We start from the raw sequence: 16,950 nt of genomic DNA on the forward strand, positions 1-16,950 counted from the left end.
TTCTCTCAACACATTAAACTGGGTTCAATGGTGCATGTAATGAAATAAAGTTGTAAGGCCTTGCTGTTACGTTCTCATGGAGTTATGGACCTTTAGGATGTTAATTTAATTCATGGTCCCCTTTTAATTGGGCCATGAAGTTCACTGTTTAAAGTCTGGTATGAAGAACATATACACGCAGCCTAACATCCCACAGTATACTCGAGAAATATAATGTTTCAAAGTCATTTTGAAGTGTCCTGATGGGCAATGACATCTAGCAAAGGTTTCAAAAAGAAGAAAGTGTTTTTTTGTGGTAATGTTTTCCTATTCTACCTTGACTAACACAATGCAGTATGGGAGAGCAACCTGAATTGGCAATATATTTTAATTAGAGTCTAGTAATCATGTTATTGTGTATTCTCTGTGGAGATCTAATATAGCATGGTATAATACAGGATCAGTAATGGTAAGTCTAACTCTACTACTTCATGTATTAAAAGTGCAGGATTTCTCCTTTTAATAGTGCTTTTAATATGGCTCCCAAGTGGCTCAGCGGTCTAAGGCACTGCATCTCAGTGCAAGAGGCGTCACTATAGTCCCTGGTTTGAATCCAGGCTGTATCACATCTGGCAGTGATTGGGAGTCCCATAGGGAGGCGCACAATAGGCCATCATTGTAAATAATAATTTGTTCTTAGCTGACTTGCCTAGTAAAATAAAGGATAAAATAGTTGTAGGCTATATTTTTTCTTTGTTACATTTCTTTACTGAAAAATGCGACCATATAAAACAATAATTTATACACCCATTTCACTTATATATTCCACACATTATTTCACAACAAAAGACCAGTCTAGACTTGAAATTGAGGGTTTGTATACAGCTCCTAGACATGTCTTTAGTGCATGTCTTTTTTAGACTGTTGGAGGTCAATTCTGCATCTGTGAATGTTTTGAGTACTCTACTTTTAAGCATTCAACACAGTCCATTCTTAGCACTGGTAAAAGTAGCCTTTTCATACCCAGATATTTCTATGTCTACAAATCCATAGAAAAATAATCTAGTTCTATGTACAAATAATAATTTGCGTACCAAGCAATCTGTTGAGGGCTAGGGAAGGACTAGAGGACAGTGTGCTAGTTTAGGTGAACAGACAACCCAAGGAGAGCTCATCTCTCTTCAAATGAAATGAATCAATTCTCCCATGTCCCCCTCAGCAACCCCCTATAGAATCTCCCTCCCTGGTACGAGTAAGTACTCTACGGTGAGCAGAGGACTCACTGACACTGTTTGTGGTTCGGCCCAGGAGGCCAATGCATGCACCATAGAGGCCCCTGAGCAGAGAGACAGGCTATGTAGGCAGCATTATTAAATGTGAGAGACTGAATCCAATGTGAGAGAAATCATTGGGAAGTGATTAATATGCATAACGTCGGCCCTCAGTCAACCGGTCTCCCTGGCGCTGCCCAAACAGACACTGCAGACCTCAGAGGCCAGACTCGCCAGACACCGACGTGACATTGCCCGCAATAAGAATGTAAGCTAACCGGTTTGTCCTTCAGAATGGCAGTCATTGGTAAAGTGGAACATTGGCGTTTAATCTCTCCTTAACCTCTTAAAGTCTAAGGAGTGGGAGGGTTCTAAGCTGACATATGGAATTGTTTTAAGATGGTCATACCATAGATCATTTACTATAACACAAATATTCAATCAAATATTGAATTTGGCCTTTACTACTATAGCCCATGGAAACGCATTGAATAACACATTCATAAATGGCAAAAAAGACAGTCAAAAAATAAAGTCAACTGTCTGTCCTGTATATATAGATGACAAAGCAAAATGACAAAGCAAAAACAGTGCCTTCGGAAAGTATTCAGACCCCTTCACTTTTTCCAATTTGTTTTAGGTTACAGCCTTATTCTAAAATGTATTCAATATTTTTTTCCCCTCATCAATCGACACACAATACCCCATAATAACAAAGTCTTCTTGGGTATGACGCTACAAGCTTGGCACACCTGTATTCCCCCATTATTCTCTGCAGATCCTCTCAAGCTCTGTCAGGTTGGATGGGTATTGATGCTGCACGGCTATTTTCAGGTCTCTCCAGAGATGTTCGATTGGGTTCAAGTCCGGGCTCTTGCTGGGCCACTCAAGGACATTCGGAGACTGTGTTGTCTTTGCTGTATGCTTAGGGCCATTGTCCTGTTGGAAGGTGAACATTTGCTTGAGTCTGAGGTCTGGAGCAAGTTTTCATCAAGGATCTCTCTGTACTTTGCTCCGTTCATCTTTGACTCGATCCCGACTAGTCTCCCAGTCCCTGCCGCTGAAAAACATCCCCACATCATGATGCTGCCACCACCATGCTTCACCATAGGGATGGTGCCAGGTTTCCTCCAGACATGACGCTTTGCGTTCAGGCCAAAGAGTTCAATCTTGGTTTCATCAGACTAGAGAATCTTGTTTCTCATGGTCTGAGAGTCTTTAGGTGCCTTTTGGCGAACTCCAAGCGGACTGACATGTGCTTTTTACTGAGGGGTGGCTTCCGTCTGGTCACTCTATCATAAAGGCCTGATTGGTGGAGTGCTGCAGAGATGGTTGTCCTTCCATCTTCACAAAGGAACTCTAGAGCTCTGTCAGAGTGACCATAGGGTTCTTGGTCACCTCCCTGACCAAGCCCCTTCTCCCCTGATTGCTCAGTTTGGCCGGGCTGCCAGCTTTAGGAAGAGTCTTGGTGGTTCCAAACTTCTTCCACTTAAGAATGATGGAGGCCACTGTGTTCTTGGGGACCTTCAATGTTTGAATTTGTTTACTGTGTAAATTGACTGAGATTTTTTTTTTTACCCTGCTCCAGATCTGTTCCTCCACGCAATCCTGTCTCGGAGCTCTACGGACAATTCCTTCAACCTCATGGCTTAGTTTTTGCTTTGACATGCACTGTCAACTGTGGGACATTAAATAGACAACTCTGTGCCTTTCCAAATTAAGTACCACAGGTGGACTCCATTTAAGTTGCAGAAACATCTCAACGATGCTCAATGGAAACAGGATGCACCTGAGCTCAATTTTGAGTCTCATAGCAAAGGGTCTGAATACTTACGTCAATAAGGTATTTCTGTTTTCTATTTGTTATAAATTTGCAAAAAAAAAAAATGTTTTTACTTTCTCATTATGGGGTATTTTGTGTAGATTGCTGAGGAATTATTTGTATTTAATCCATTTTAGAATAAGGCTGTAACGTAACAGAATGTGTAATAAGTCAAGGGTTTCTGAATGATGTCTGAAGGCACGTCTATATACAGTACCAGTCAAAAGTTTGGACACACCTACCCATTCAAGGGTTTTTCTTTTTTTAAACTATTTTCTACAACTATGAAATAACACATACGGAATCATGTAGTGACCAAAAAAAGTGTGAAACAAATCCAAATATATTTTAGGTTCTTCAAAGAAGACACCCTTTGCTTTGATGACTGCTTTGCACACTCTTGGCGTTCTCTCAACCAGCTTCACCTGGAATGCTTTTCCAACAGTCTTGAAGGAGTTTCCACATATACTGAGCACTTGTTGACTGCTTTTCCTTCCCTCTGCGGTCCAACTCATCCCAAACCATCTCAATTGGGTTGAGGTTGGGTGATTGTGGAGGCCAGGTCAGCTGATGCATAACTCCATCACTCTCCTTCTTGGACAAATATGCCTTACACAGCCTGGAGGTGTGTTGCGTCATTGTCCTGTTGAAAACAAATTATAGTCCCACTAAGTGCAAACCAGATGGGATGGCGTATCGCTGCAGAATGCTGTGGTAGCCATGCTGGTTAACTGTGCCTTGAATTCTAAATAAATCACAGACAGTGTCACCAGCAAAGCACCCCCACACCATCACACGTCCTCCTCCATTCTTCATGGTGGGAAACACATGCAGAGATCATCCGTTCACCTACTCTGCGTCGCACAAAGACATGGCGGTTTGAACCAAAAATCTCTAATTTGGACTCATCAGACAAAAGGACAGATTTTCACTGGTCTAATGTCCATTGCTCATGTTTCTTGGCCCAAGCAAGTCTCTTCTTATTATTGGTGTCCTTTAGTAGTGGTTTCTTTGCAACAATTCAACCATGATTCGCTGATTCACACGGTCTTCTCTGAACAGTTGATATTGAGATGTGTCTGTTACTTGAACTCTGTGAAGCATTTATTTGGGCAGCAATCTGAGGCTGTTAACTCTAATGAACTTGTCCTCTGCAGCAGAGGTAACACTGGGTCTTCCTTTCCTGTGGCAGTCCTCATGAGAGCCAGTTTCATCACAGGGCTTGATGGTTTTTGCGACTGCAATTGAAGAAACTTTCAAAGTTCTTAAAATGTTTCGCATTGACTGACCTTCATGTCTTCAAGTAATGATGGACTGTTGTTTCTCTTTGCTTATTTGAGCTGTTCTTCCCATAATATGGACTTGGTCTTTTACCAAATAGGGCTGTCTTCTGTATACCACCCCTACCGTGTCACATCACAACTGATTGGCTCAAACGCATTAAGAAGGAATGAAATTCCACAAATTAACTTTTAACAAGGTACACCTGTTAATTGAAATGCATTCCAGGTGACTACCTCATGAAGCTGGTTGAGAGAATGCCAAGTGTGTGCAAAGCTGTCATCAAGGCAAAGGGTGGCTATTTGAAGAATCTGTTGAACATTTTTTTGGTTACTACTTGATTCCATATGTGTTACTTCCTAGTTTTGATGGCTTCACTGTTATTCTACAATGTAGAAAATAGTAGAAATAAAGAAAAACCCTGGTTATGAGCAGGTGTGTCCAGACTTTTGACTGGTACTGTATGTGTGTATATATTCATATTTATTTTACACATATTTAACCCCTTTGTTTAGATAGGCACAAAACTACCTCCATAATTCCATTAATTAAGACCCCAAAAAAATCTCCCTAGCTAAACTGACGGATTTTGATGGCAAGTTTTTTTAATGTTACTTAGATTGATGCGCCGGTGCGTCCATAGACTAGCGGATTTTAAGATGTTTCTGAGAAACCAGGCCCTGGTCGATAGCTTAAGGAATAAAATAAAAAAAGATTGTTGGGATTTTGTGCTTCACATTATTGTAACACAAACCTTGTAAATCACTTATTTTTGTTTGATAATTTCAAGTTATCTCCCTCTTTTTATCTGTGCTGTATTTAAGTGTCATGGAAAGTATTATTTCCAGTAATACTTTGAGCCTCACGTTAATGCCATGCTGTGACGTTTCTCCATAATTAGCAAACGCAAAACATAAGAGCCTTAATACAAATGCTCCATCTATAATAGCTATTTTTATTATTTTTATTATAATTATCTTTAGTTTATTTGGTAAATATTTTCTTAACTCTATTTCTTGAACTGCATTGTTGGTTTAAAGGGCTTGTAGAAAGTAAGCATTTCACAGCAAGGTCTACACCTGTTGTATTTGGCGCATGTGACAAATAACATTTGATTTGATTTTGATTAGAATTATTCCTGCAACTGCTTATAGCGTCTAGCCAATGCTATTGCTTAACGTCAAATCCTCAACATTCCTGTTCTATACAAATAATAATTGAAGATCTCTTTATAACTCCCAACACCTCTCATCTCTGTTTTCGCTCTACTTTCCTTTCTTGTTTTCTGATCCTGGAGTTGATCGAGGGAATTCACTGACCTGCCAGAAGTACTCTGAGCTGTCACACAGTGTAAGGACGCCTTTCATTCGGGGACGGATGTAATTGGGGCGGCCTGCCCGCCTTTGTGAGGGCCTTGGGGAGGACCCTGCATCTCATGCATGAAGTCTCTGGAGGAGCACCAAACTCACATCCATCATTAGTCGTCATAGCCGTTTAAGTTGTATGGGTTTATTATGAGATTTTAGATTAATTTAGGCCTTAATGAGTATTTATTTGATCTAATGTATTTTAGTGGAGGACCTTTGGATCAGCAGTTTCAGTCACGTTCAAGGTTATTAATATCCCTATTTAAGACGGAGGATGTGAAAAAAAAGTGGAGCAACTTGTTTTCATTGTTCTTTATGTCTGTGCTGTTATGTACGTTGATCATAGCAATTTCTCTGACATACCGCTAAATCACGGGGTTTGGTAATGTGCTATTTTCGGGAAGCCATAAAAGCGGCAGTTTGGGAAGTTGGTCTATCAATACATGTTGACAATATTCGTCAGATTTTCCGTGCTGCTCTGTTTATTCTATTCAAATTGGACACTCTACAAACTGACAGAATCGAGAGAGTTGGTGTTTTAAGTGTTTCGGTGTGAAGGCAATAATCTAGAGATGTCAGTCAGGATTATTTCTTTATCACGTGCCCCTGTCCCTCAGCATTCAACGCAGTTTTAGTGCCAGAATCCTGGTGAGAATGTGGGAACGTAGCACCAAGATAGAAATATTGACTATCTGCTATGTGACAGTTTAATTTGAGTCTGAGAAGGAGAGAAGGGAGCGGTCTTTGATGTGATGTATTTGCCATCGCTCCGGTGCAAAGTTTATTCAGATGCAGTTAATATCCTCAATCACATTTCAATCTGATAACCCAGAGAGAGTACATGTATAAGACTTCATACCTTAATCCCCAATATGTTTTAATGGGACAGATTTCTGATCAATCTGATTCAATAAGGTTTTAGACTAGCTAGCCATTTTTTGTTACTTGAGAGTAAGTCACTATGAAAGTCGGTCTCGATGAAAGCCACTTCACTTCGTGAAGAGAGGACAGGCAAAGGACACTGTCTGTTGTGACCTAGCTACACCTGTGGGGGGGTCACATTGTTCCTGGTTACCAGCCTAAATTATTGTTATTGGCCTCCTACTCTATGTAACTTCTTTACAACAAAAGTTGTCTTACTTACTATCTATTCTAGATATATTGGTATTGTATCATAAATGTCCCTAAACTAGTCCACCATTGCAATTCATCGCTTTGCTACTAAGCTTAAGGGTTATGATTCATATTTGTGGGGATTGTTTCTCCTCTCATTTAGTGTTCTAATTTACTCAAATTGTCACGGAGAATGATTTCAATGCCTCTAAAGTGTTTTTCAGTGAATTCTGACTGACTCGTGAATTTATGAAATTTATGACTCATTTTTTGGTGCTGTCGTCCGAACTGCACGTTTGTGACATGAATATGCAAAGCATAGCTGTTTTGTGTGGGGGGTCTGGGCCATCCCCCAAATCTACAGCCACTCATCTCTAAGTCATCATGGGACACAAAGACGACCAACTCATTTCCCCCTTACCTGGGACTGGGAGAATTCAAACTCTGCCAAATGTCCTACCTGGTTCCAGATCTGTGGGTTTGTACAGATAGATCGCAGTCGTTCCTCCGTCCTTGGCAGCGTTTATTAAAGGTCAAAATAGAATACTTAAATTATTAAATATTTACACTGGTGATAAATCAAACAATAGAAAGAGTGATGAAATAGTGTCCAGTGGAGCACTCCGATATGCTTCACCTCGGATTAGGGGAGGGGGCGGAAGGGGCGGGGGCTGCAGCGAAATCATTCAAAGATTGATTTGTTTCTGATCTCTGTTTCTGATTGTTGCATGTTTATGCATTTTGTCATTTTTCACAGCCAGAAGGCCAAGTGCCATTTGCTGTAATGTGGTGAAACAGACAGATCAGGGTGTAAATGGAAATCTCTCTACTCAGCAACCTGTGGCTCTGAGATTTTTCCCCCATTCCTAAAAAAAATAAGTTTTTTAAAAGTTTGCTGGACAGACCGTGAACAGAGACAGGATAGTAAGCAGGAGAGATAATGTTTTTTTCTTAGATCAGTACTGAACTTGTTTATTTGATTCTTGTTTTTGTAAGAAGTCTATTTCCATCAAAGGGCTGCTGAGATATGTAGGCGTACCTACCCCCCCCCCCCCCCCCCCCATGCTTGTTCCAATACAGTCTAGTAGTTAGCTAGCATTTTCCTAGCTAGACAAAGGAATTGGACAATGATCAAGATGATGGCAGGAGAGAGACTAATCAGGGAGACTTCAAAGCCGGTGTGTTCCATCCCAATCACACAGCCAGGCTTGAAAGATGAGGGAGGAATTGCAGCATTTCACTACACCAGTACAATGAAAATTATAAAATAACTGAAGCTGAGTTTTTTTCTTTCTAACATGTCTGTCAAAGCTGACCATCGCTACTCTTTCTAGCTCATTAACATTTGAACCGGTATTCTTTTTACCTTCTGACACCTTACAAAACTTTTTTCTGTTTTGTGTTGTCAGATTGAGGACTCTGGGCTCTCGCTCAATCACCCCAGCCAATACTTCCAAGATGCCTGATATTGTCTTACTCATCCCTGATCACATTTCCCCACTATTATTTTAAACGAAGCTCCCATCCAATATATATTTTTTTACAAAGAGTAATACTTTTCTATACTTCTCTAAAACATTTTGTTTAGCTTCCGTTTTACCTCCACATGTATGTACAGTGGGCCGGCTGCGACAGAGCCTGGGCTCGAACCCAGAATCTCAGGTGGCACAGCTAGCACTGCGAAGCAGTGCCTTAGACCACTGCGCCACCCGGGAGGCTCCCACATAACCATTTCTGTGTGGATCTTGAGGTCTGTTTTGGGTCATTGTCTTGTTGGAAAGTCCACATACGGCCAAGTCCCAGCCTTCTGGCAGAGGCAACCAAATTGTCAGCCAAAATTGCCTGATACTTGGTGGAATTCATTATGCCATCAATCTTAACCAGTGCCCCTGGACCTCTGGAATTAAAACAGCCCCAAAGCATCACTGACCCACCACCATATTTCACCGTGGGTATGAGGTGCCTCTCCTTGTATGCATCTCTGTTTCGACGCCAAACATGCCAATGCTGTATCTGACCAAAACTTTCAATTTTGGTCTCATCTGACCAGAGCACCTTCTTCCAGTCATAATTTAAATGATGTTTGGCAAACTCCAAGCGCTTGCGTCTGTGTCTTGGGGTCATTAAGGGCTTTTTTTCTGGCAACCCTTCCAAAGAGCCTGTGGTTGTGGAGGTGGCGTCTGATGGTGCTTTTTTAAACCTGGTGACACCAAGACGACACCAAGGCCTGCAATTCTTTCACAGTGATTCTTGGGGATTTTGTTGCTTCTCTCACGATCCTCCTCCCTATCCCGGGGGGGCAAAATGCATTTGCGTCCTCTACCCGTGAGGTTTTCAACTGTTCCATATCTTTTGATTTTTTAAATAATTGCCCTGACAGTGCTCAGTCATATATTCAATCGTTTGTGGATCTTCTTGTAGCCATTACCAGATTTATGAAGGTCTACGACCATCTGTCCCCTTTGAACTGCCAGTTCTTTTCTTTTCTTCATGGTGTTGGATGACAAAGGGATATTGCGTGCATGTTACCTCATTTTTATACCCTAGAGAAAAAGGAAGTGATGTAATGGCTCAATATAGTTCCTTAACACTTAGATACACTTAAATAAGTGGAATATAATTCCTGGTTTAATTTTGGTTGATGTTATTTACAATACTATTTAAGTGTGCCATTAATTGTGAAACCTTGATTTGGAGGACATTGATTTTTAATTAAATCAATAAATTATTTTGGTGGGTTCCATTGAAACAATAATAAAGTACAGTATTTCTCACATGTTGGTCTTTTGAGTTTGTCTCTATAATTATATTGTTTATATTTTTTTAAGTATTGTTTGTGCATTGCCAGTCAGGGTGCCAGTAATTTTGGAGCCCACTGTAGTCATAAAATTTGATAATATGAAGATCTTCTCTTTTGTGGTTATTTGTTGGTTGACAAATGCAATACAATACCTATCAAAAGCTGAATCTCGACCTCAACCAAAATCTTGGGATTTACCGACAGTTGAACTACAATCCTCAAACCTAAAACACATTGGAGCGGTTGGATTTACCGACAGTAGAACTACAATCGTCAAATCTAAAACACGTTGGAGTGGTTCGATTGCTGTGATGGATCTTCATTTTCTCTCCTTGTTAAAACTTGACTTTGGTACAATTCATTTTTTTTTTTTTATAATCTGTTTGGGAATGGTATTGCCTCAGTTTGTTCTCTTCTTCGTGGCCTAGCCAGGTTTAAAAAACGATGGCTTATCGCCAGACTCCACACTCTGGCGAGGATTTGCCTGCTCATTGGGCTATGACCAGAAAATATCCCAGCTGCCCCAGAAGCATAATCATTGTTTTTTGTTCACAAGGGATGGATAAAAGTAAATACATTTCCCACTGTTGTATTGCAATAGCTTGGAATACTCTTGTTGATGCAATTTAACCAACATCCACCCTGTCAGGAAATATTAGCATTCTTGTAAGGTCTCTTGGCCGAATTACATATTGGGTGCCAATAACTCAAGTGGTGTTGTGAACTTGTAATATTTTAAAATGTTTCTCACAGACTTACTCCATTGGTTATTCAATTCACATCAGCCCCCAGACAATCATACAATATTAATGAATTCTGCAAAGTGTAACTAGTAAAACTTGATCAATTAAGTTACAGTATCGGGTATAGGGAATAAAATGTGCTCATTGTTGAGAGATTTAAATACATTTTAGTTAATGTTGAGTTTACACGCTATGGCTATTCCTTGTAGCAGTCAAGACAAACCTGGTGTGACTATCTACTCAAAATAGCCCAGAGATCGTTACCAGTTATGGGTTGCACTGTTAGGCAAAACCCTTTCTGACATGCTTTCCATGGTGGAGTAATTTATTTAAACCCGTGTGTGAAGAAGGCTTGGGTAAGCAAGGTCGACGTGTTCAGGGTCAGTGTTCATGCAGTTTATTTTGGTCTGTCCTGGAAGTTTTCCACAGCCCACACTGCTAGCTATACAATGTCAAGCTTCTTTTGCCTCTTAAAACGTGTCAGCCGTTTCTTGCTGATAACTACTTGGTTGAGAAAAATCTATTTACTATGATTGTGATGTGGTTGTCTCACCTATTTATCTTAAGATGAATGCCCAAACTATTTTTCTCTCAGTAAGATGGTTTAATTTGAAAAAGATAAAGTATATATGGATAGATTGGTCGGTAATTAATGTACAAACTAGTCAAGATGGCCTGTATTTAAAGCTGCAATATAACTTTTTGGGTGATCTGACCAACTTCCCATAGAAATGTAATCTATTTTTGATTAAGGAAAATATATTTCACAGCAGTTTTAATGGTACAATGAATTTTAGCAACCAGGAAATGCCGGAGCAATTTCTACACAGTGCATCTTTAATGCTTGATCAAATTGGATAATATCTTATGGTAATGCATTAAAATATAAATGCAGCACAATATTAATTATAATTACAGTAGGTTCCTTGTGATTCCTTCCTTTTAGGATTTACTTCTACCCACGGCATGTCCACACTACCTAGATGCTTCAGTAATGGCATTGTGCTCTCCTCTATCCTTCTCACTGTGCCCTATACAAGCTCTCCTCTCTCACTCATTCACTCTGCCCTGGCCTGTACAAGCTCCTCACCCCTCCCTCTGTGCTCTGTAACAAGCTCTGCTGGCTAAATTTAGAGACCCAGAGGAGAGGGACCTGCATTGTGAATGTAAATGGTTCCCCTGGTAGGCCAGGAAAGTAATGGGGCCATTAAGGGAGAAATTGAGCTAGTAAATGCTTACACCTTTGTGTAAATGTATACTTCTTTGAACATGTTTTGCAGCAGTGTGCTGTGTTAAAGAACTCATGCAATTCAGCTGAAGTCATGGAACATTCAAGGACTAATGGTAAATAGTACACTGAGATCATACTTACTTGATTTTTATTTTTGATAGCAGATGCTGTGCCTCTGGGTATACAGTTTGGAGTTAGGTGCAATGTTTTGTGGTACATGTTGCTTTTCACTTTGGTATCTCTATGCACAAACATCTTAATGTAGACGTTCACATTAAACGCACATCCATCCATCCTGACCAACCACCCTACTTTCGTTTTTTGCCTTAATTAATCATCTGTCTTAAATAACCATACCAAACGTAACATATTGTACTAATTTGAGTGTCCCAGATGTGAGTTTACTGTGTTACGTCTAGTCTGAGACCAGGCTGCTCTGTGTGGTGTTTTGGAAAATGCATGATACATCTTGGGCCGTTGTGGGAAAGATGCATCGTTAAAACACTCATAAGCCTAAGTTCCATTGCTGTTGGGAAACCAGGCCCTGGTTGTTTTATGAACCTATACTTGAAGGGATCTGTGTCTCATCAGGCTACTGTGCATCGCTGTCTCACGTTTAATGCTGAAGCATTAACGTTTGGTTTGCTAGGAGCCTGCCTGCACCCTGCCACATAGCTGGAATTAAATTAGTTTTTGGAATCCGAGCATGGCGCTTGACAGAGAGGATTTAAGCACAAATAATAAGGCAAGCAGATATGAACAGTGCACAGCCAGACTACTGTCAGCAAAAGACCTTGATGTTGCATATTTGGTGGAGCTTGACTGCTGCTTTTGACAAAGCTGTCCCCTTCTCTAGCGGCTTGGATCAGTTCACCAGGGCAGCGTTCCCCTCTACAAATGGATTTACAATCATTAGCCATATTATAAACTTCACTGGTTCACAGAGTGATTAGTTCACTTCCATTAGTCAATACATGAACTAGAAGCCTAGTGGGGATGGTTGAATGGGTGCATTCACTACAAAAGGCTGATGGGAAATATATCATATATTCCGTAAAAGTAAGGCCCTGTTTCCTGAAATCTGAGGCACCTTACCCAGCTACACAGGGATAATTTCATTCCATTTATCTTGGGGAGAGTGAGATGAATGGGGCCCCCCATGTCTTACATGTATATACTGGGCTGCGTGTCTTGGTGTACAAAATTACATTTTCCAAAATGGGTTTCATTTGAGGCTTTAATATTGTCTGGTTCCCCAGCAAATCCCAGTGCTGACGTTGTACACCATTCAAAACCCATTTGCAATGTACAGTATATGCCGGTACACACATTCCCTTGTATAAGGGTGCTCTTCTAACAGGCTAGAGCTGCTGAACGTACCCTTGGACCTCACTTAATGATACAAAAAGTTGGCGTAGTATGGCTACAGTACATGAAATATCCTGATTCATCAGTAAAGGCCCACACTATCGATTTACTATAAGTTTACCTCGATTTATTACTAGCCTATTTGTAAAACATGGCTTCTTAGTTTGTTTTACGTCCTCCTTGCTTCAAAGGATTAACATTTGTGGGAGGAAATTAAGTAGGCTACATGGAAGGATGTCCTGTGAAAGCAGGTCCTGTTTCTGTGTCCGCTGTGAAGTCTCAAGCTTATGGTTGGTAATGAGTTCCATTTGTCAGTCTTTCATGAGGTTAATACTGTATGGAGTTGGACGAGTTTGGAAGATTAATTGGTATGCGTTTGGTTCTATTATTCTTTACGCTTATGGGATTTTTAAGTAATGTTATAGATTCTGCTTGCCATGTTCAGTGGTAGAGAAAGTACCCAATTATCAAAGTAAAGATACTGTAACAGAAAATGACTCAATGAGGAAAAAGTGTAAAAGTATTTGGTTTTAAATATACTTAAGTATCTTAAGTCAATGTAATTGCTAAGATATACTTAAGTATCAAAAGTATTAATTATTTCTAATTATATTAAGCAAACCAGACATCACAATTTTCTTGTTTTTATTTATTTATCGATAGCAAACGAAGCATTTGTGTTTAGTGAGTCTGCCAGATCAGAGGCAGTAGGGATGACCACGGTTGTTCTCTTGATGAGTGTGTGAATTAGACCATTTTCCTGTTCTGCTAGGCATTCAAAATGTAATGAGTACTTTTGGGTGTCAAGGAAAATGTATGGAGTAAAAAGTACATTCTTGTTTTTAGGAATGTAGTCAAGTAAAAGTTGTCAAAAAATATAAATAGTGAATTACAGATACCACAAAAAACTACTTAAGTAGTACTTTAAAGTATTTTTACTTTACACCGCTGGACATGTTAGTCTATATTCTATGCAATGGTGGCCTCTGTTTCTATAGTTACACACTGTGGTTTGGCTTTTAAAGCATGAACATAAGGGTGATGTTGGATCTGATGTTGGATCAGTTTTTCTATACTATTCCAATCCTCAAAGATCCTGGGTGGGTGGGAGAGCTTTCTGCTCTTTAGCTATGTCAGTACCAGACTCCGTTATCTTGATTAAAATATTATATTGTGGATGCTTCTATTGACTCTTGGTATAATTCCTCCTCTAATCGTGCAGAGAGTACACTGGAAGTGTCAGTTGTTTTGGTTCCACAGGGAATAATTTTGCACTTTGAAACACTTTAGTGTTGAACAGAGGGATGTATTCCTCACTGAAACACGTGTTGTGTCCATTTTAGGACTTCTTCCTTCCTGTGCATCAAATGTTTGTATCTGCAAAGTACAAAGCGTATCGTGATGTTGTACATTGCTGTGAAATTGCTCCTTTTACCTGACACTGAAAGTCATAGTGATTGAACCCCATCCAGCCAGAGCCCAACACCCGCTCCCTCTCTTAATGTGTCCTGACGTTGACTAATTAACAGGGGCTACCAGTGCACACGCAGGCCTGCTGAGGATTCAATTCATCTCCTGCTGCCTGGCCGCTTCCTCCTCCTTTTTTCTCTTGCCCCTCTCCTTTTCTTCTTCTCACCGCTTTCCCACCCAACCTCGGATTTCCTGCAGAGGAATGAGAGGAGAAGTAATGAATGCATCAATGTTGTTGTTAACTAATGTGTGGGTCTCTGTTAGTGAGTTTTGTTTGTTCTGTGTTGACGTGAGGAGGGGAAGTTAGAGGTTGCTGAGGAGGAGGAAGTCGGAATAGATTAGACTGTGCAGCACAGAACTGGTGAAAGTGAAAGCTGCACTTGCAGGGTGCTCATAGCTGATGAGGAGAGGAAATGGAGAGACTGACAGACACACACAGACAGAAGATGTGCCAGTGGACTTGCTAATTTCAACATGACGGTGTTCCATTATCATACGATCGACATGGTCCTAAGAGGCTTGCTGATGCTTGGGAGTAGAACCATACATATGTTTTTGTCTCCCTATAAGAACCGGTGGTTTCCAAGTAATCAAACATGCTGCTGGAAAGTTTTGTGATTGGGAGAATAGGATGATTGAAGGATGATTCAGAATGGTTTCTTCTTGTGCCTGGAGATAAGATGTCAGGTCAGTATCCGAGTGTAAACAGCGACCTATTCCCCTGATGTATCAAGCAAATAAACAACTTACCCATGGAAATGAATTTGTTCCTTGAAGCCCAGAATGTCTGATCTCTTCACCCTCGAACCAAGGGAGAATAACAAAGGACTTGTAATGTTTACAGGCATAGAAAGATCACAGAGGTCTAATCACCCTGCTGAACAAAAGGAGAGGAGATTTGAGGGATGCTACTGTATTGCTACTCACCCAACATTATTCATCAAAGAGCCTCTACCCACCAGTGATTCAAGGTCGGGGATATGACAAGAGATATGTTCCCAAAACACTAAAACTGTCCAGTTGTGCTGACATTGTATCAGGGTGCACAACACATTCCTTTGATGACACAAGAATGTTGACGGGACAGCCTTTCTGAGTTCTTTAATGGTTCCCAGAACGTTTAATTTGGTTGTTGGAACAGTTTGGGTTGTCCCAAGTGGCTCACGTGGTAGAGCATGGCAATTTCAACACCAGGGTTGTGGGTTCAATTCCCATGGGGTGACCAGAATGTAAATATATGCACTCAGTACTGTAAGTCGCTCTGGATAAGAGCGTCTGCTAAATGACTCAAATGTAAAATTACAGGAGATGGGTTCACAAAATATGCTCAGTTGTGTTGACATTTATACAATGTTTAAGTTAGGTTGCACATTACATTCCCTTAATGTTGTAAGAATTAAATGTCAGTTTTTATGATGTTCATATCGTATTTGTTTTAGGCTTAACATAATATTCCATTGCTCACACTATACATTTTACCTCGTCTTTGAATTCCTTAGAACATTTCAAGAACATTTAGAAAATGTTATATTTACGTTTTATCGAATAACATTTTCGAAATGTTCTTGAAATGTTTTTACCACAACATTCTCAGCATGAAAATCCCCATTAAGTTTCTCTCCAGATGTAATGCCAATTCACATTTGAGGACTGCATTGTAGGTGACAGAGACAAATAGCATTTTAATTTCATATGGTCAATCAGCACACAGAATACAGAAGTTATTCAAATGCTCCCATCCTCTTCATATGCTGTGTACTTGTAAAACTGTGTTTTACGATTGTCTTTTCTCATCACGTGTTGAAATTTGCGCAGAGAGTTAATTATCTGGCTTTTCATGTACATTCCCTTATGTCTACGCTTCTAAAGTGACTCAGGCTTTACTAATTCCTGTGAAGTGTATCAGTGAACTGTATTCTGTAATTAGTTACAAAACAATATAAATGTGTATTGCTGCTGTTTGTCTGATATCCAACAGTCCATGATCAGCTCTGTTGACCATGAGAGCATTTTGCAGAGAAAATGGGTTGAGGTATAGTACAGTATTTAGGCTCGGAATGACATGTGGCTCATTGTTTACCTGGTCATCAATGATGTGGTCCATTGTTTACCTTGTTACCTGGCAACGCCTGTCAGTCAAGGCAAGCTCATGAATGGATATAAGCTCCCAGCCCACTGAGCCCGTTCTTTCAGGCTTGTAATAGTTAATACTATAGTGGACAACATTATAAATACTATAGTGGACAACATTGCTTTGTGTCAGCTGTGTGCTGGCAGTTCTCAGACTCAATGTTAGGGAACTTAGGGATGGAAGAACAACAACAGCCACCATGTCAGACTCACCAAACTCTGATATTTACACTGATCCACTGTTAATGACGATACAGCAGCCCGCATAACGCGGAAGCCAGTAATGTGTCGGAGGAAAAGCTGTTCAACTAACGGCCGAAATCAACCTTCAGGTGCTCGGCCTGCCACAAGGAGTCGCTAGAGCGTGATGAGACA

General features: G+C 40.3%; 1 protein-coding gene and 1 pseudogene across 1 annotated transcript in view; one reads left to right on the forward strand and one right to left on the reverse strand.

Annotated features, from left to right (window-relative positions):
* Positions 1–8,299, forward strand: part of LOC139580291 (DNA primase large subunit-like) — a 111,796-nt pseudogene extending 103,497 nt beyond the window's left edge.
* Positions 8,300–12,835: 4,536 nt separating this feature from the next.
* Positions 12,836–16,950, reverse strand: part of LOC139580293 (uncharacterized) — a 36,565-nt gene continuing 32,450 nt past the window's right edge. The window contains exon 3 of the mRNA XM_071408835.1: positions 12,836–14,637. The gene's annotated coding sequence lies outside the window, so the exon portion shown is untranslated. The remainder of the gene's footprint in view (positions 14,638–16,950) is intronic.

Source organism: Salvelinus alpinus, chromosome 7 (assembly GCF_045679555.1).
Source record: "Salvelinus alpinus chromosome 7, SLU_Salpinus.1, whole genome shotgun sequence".
NCBI lineage: Eukaryota > Metazoa > Chordata > Actinopteri > Salmoniformes > Salmonidae > Salvelinus > Salvelinus alpinus.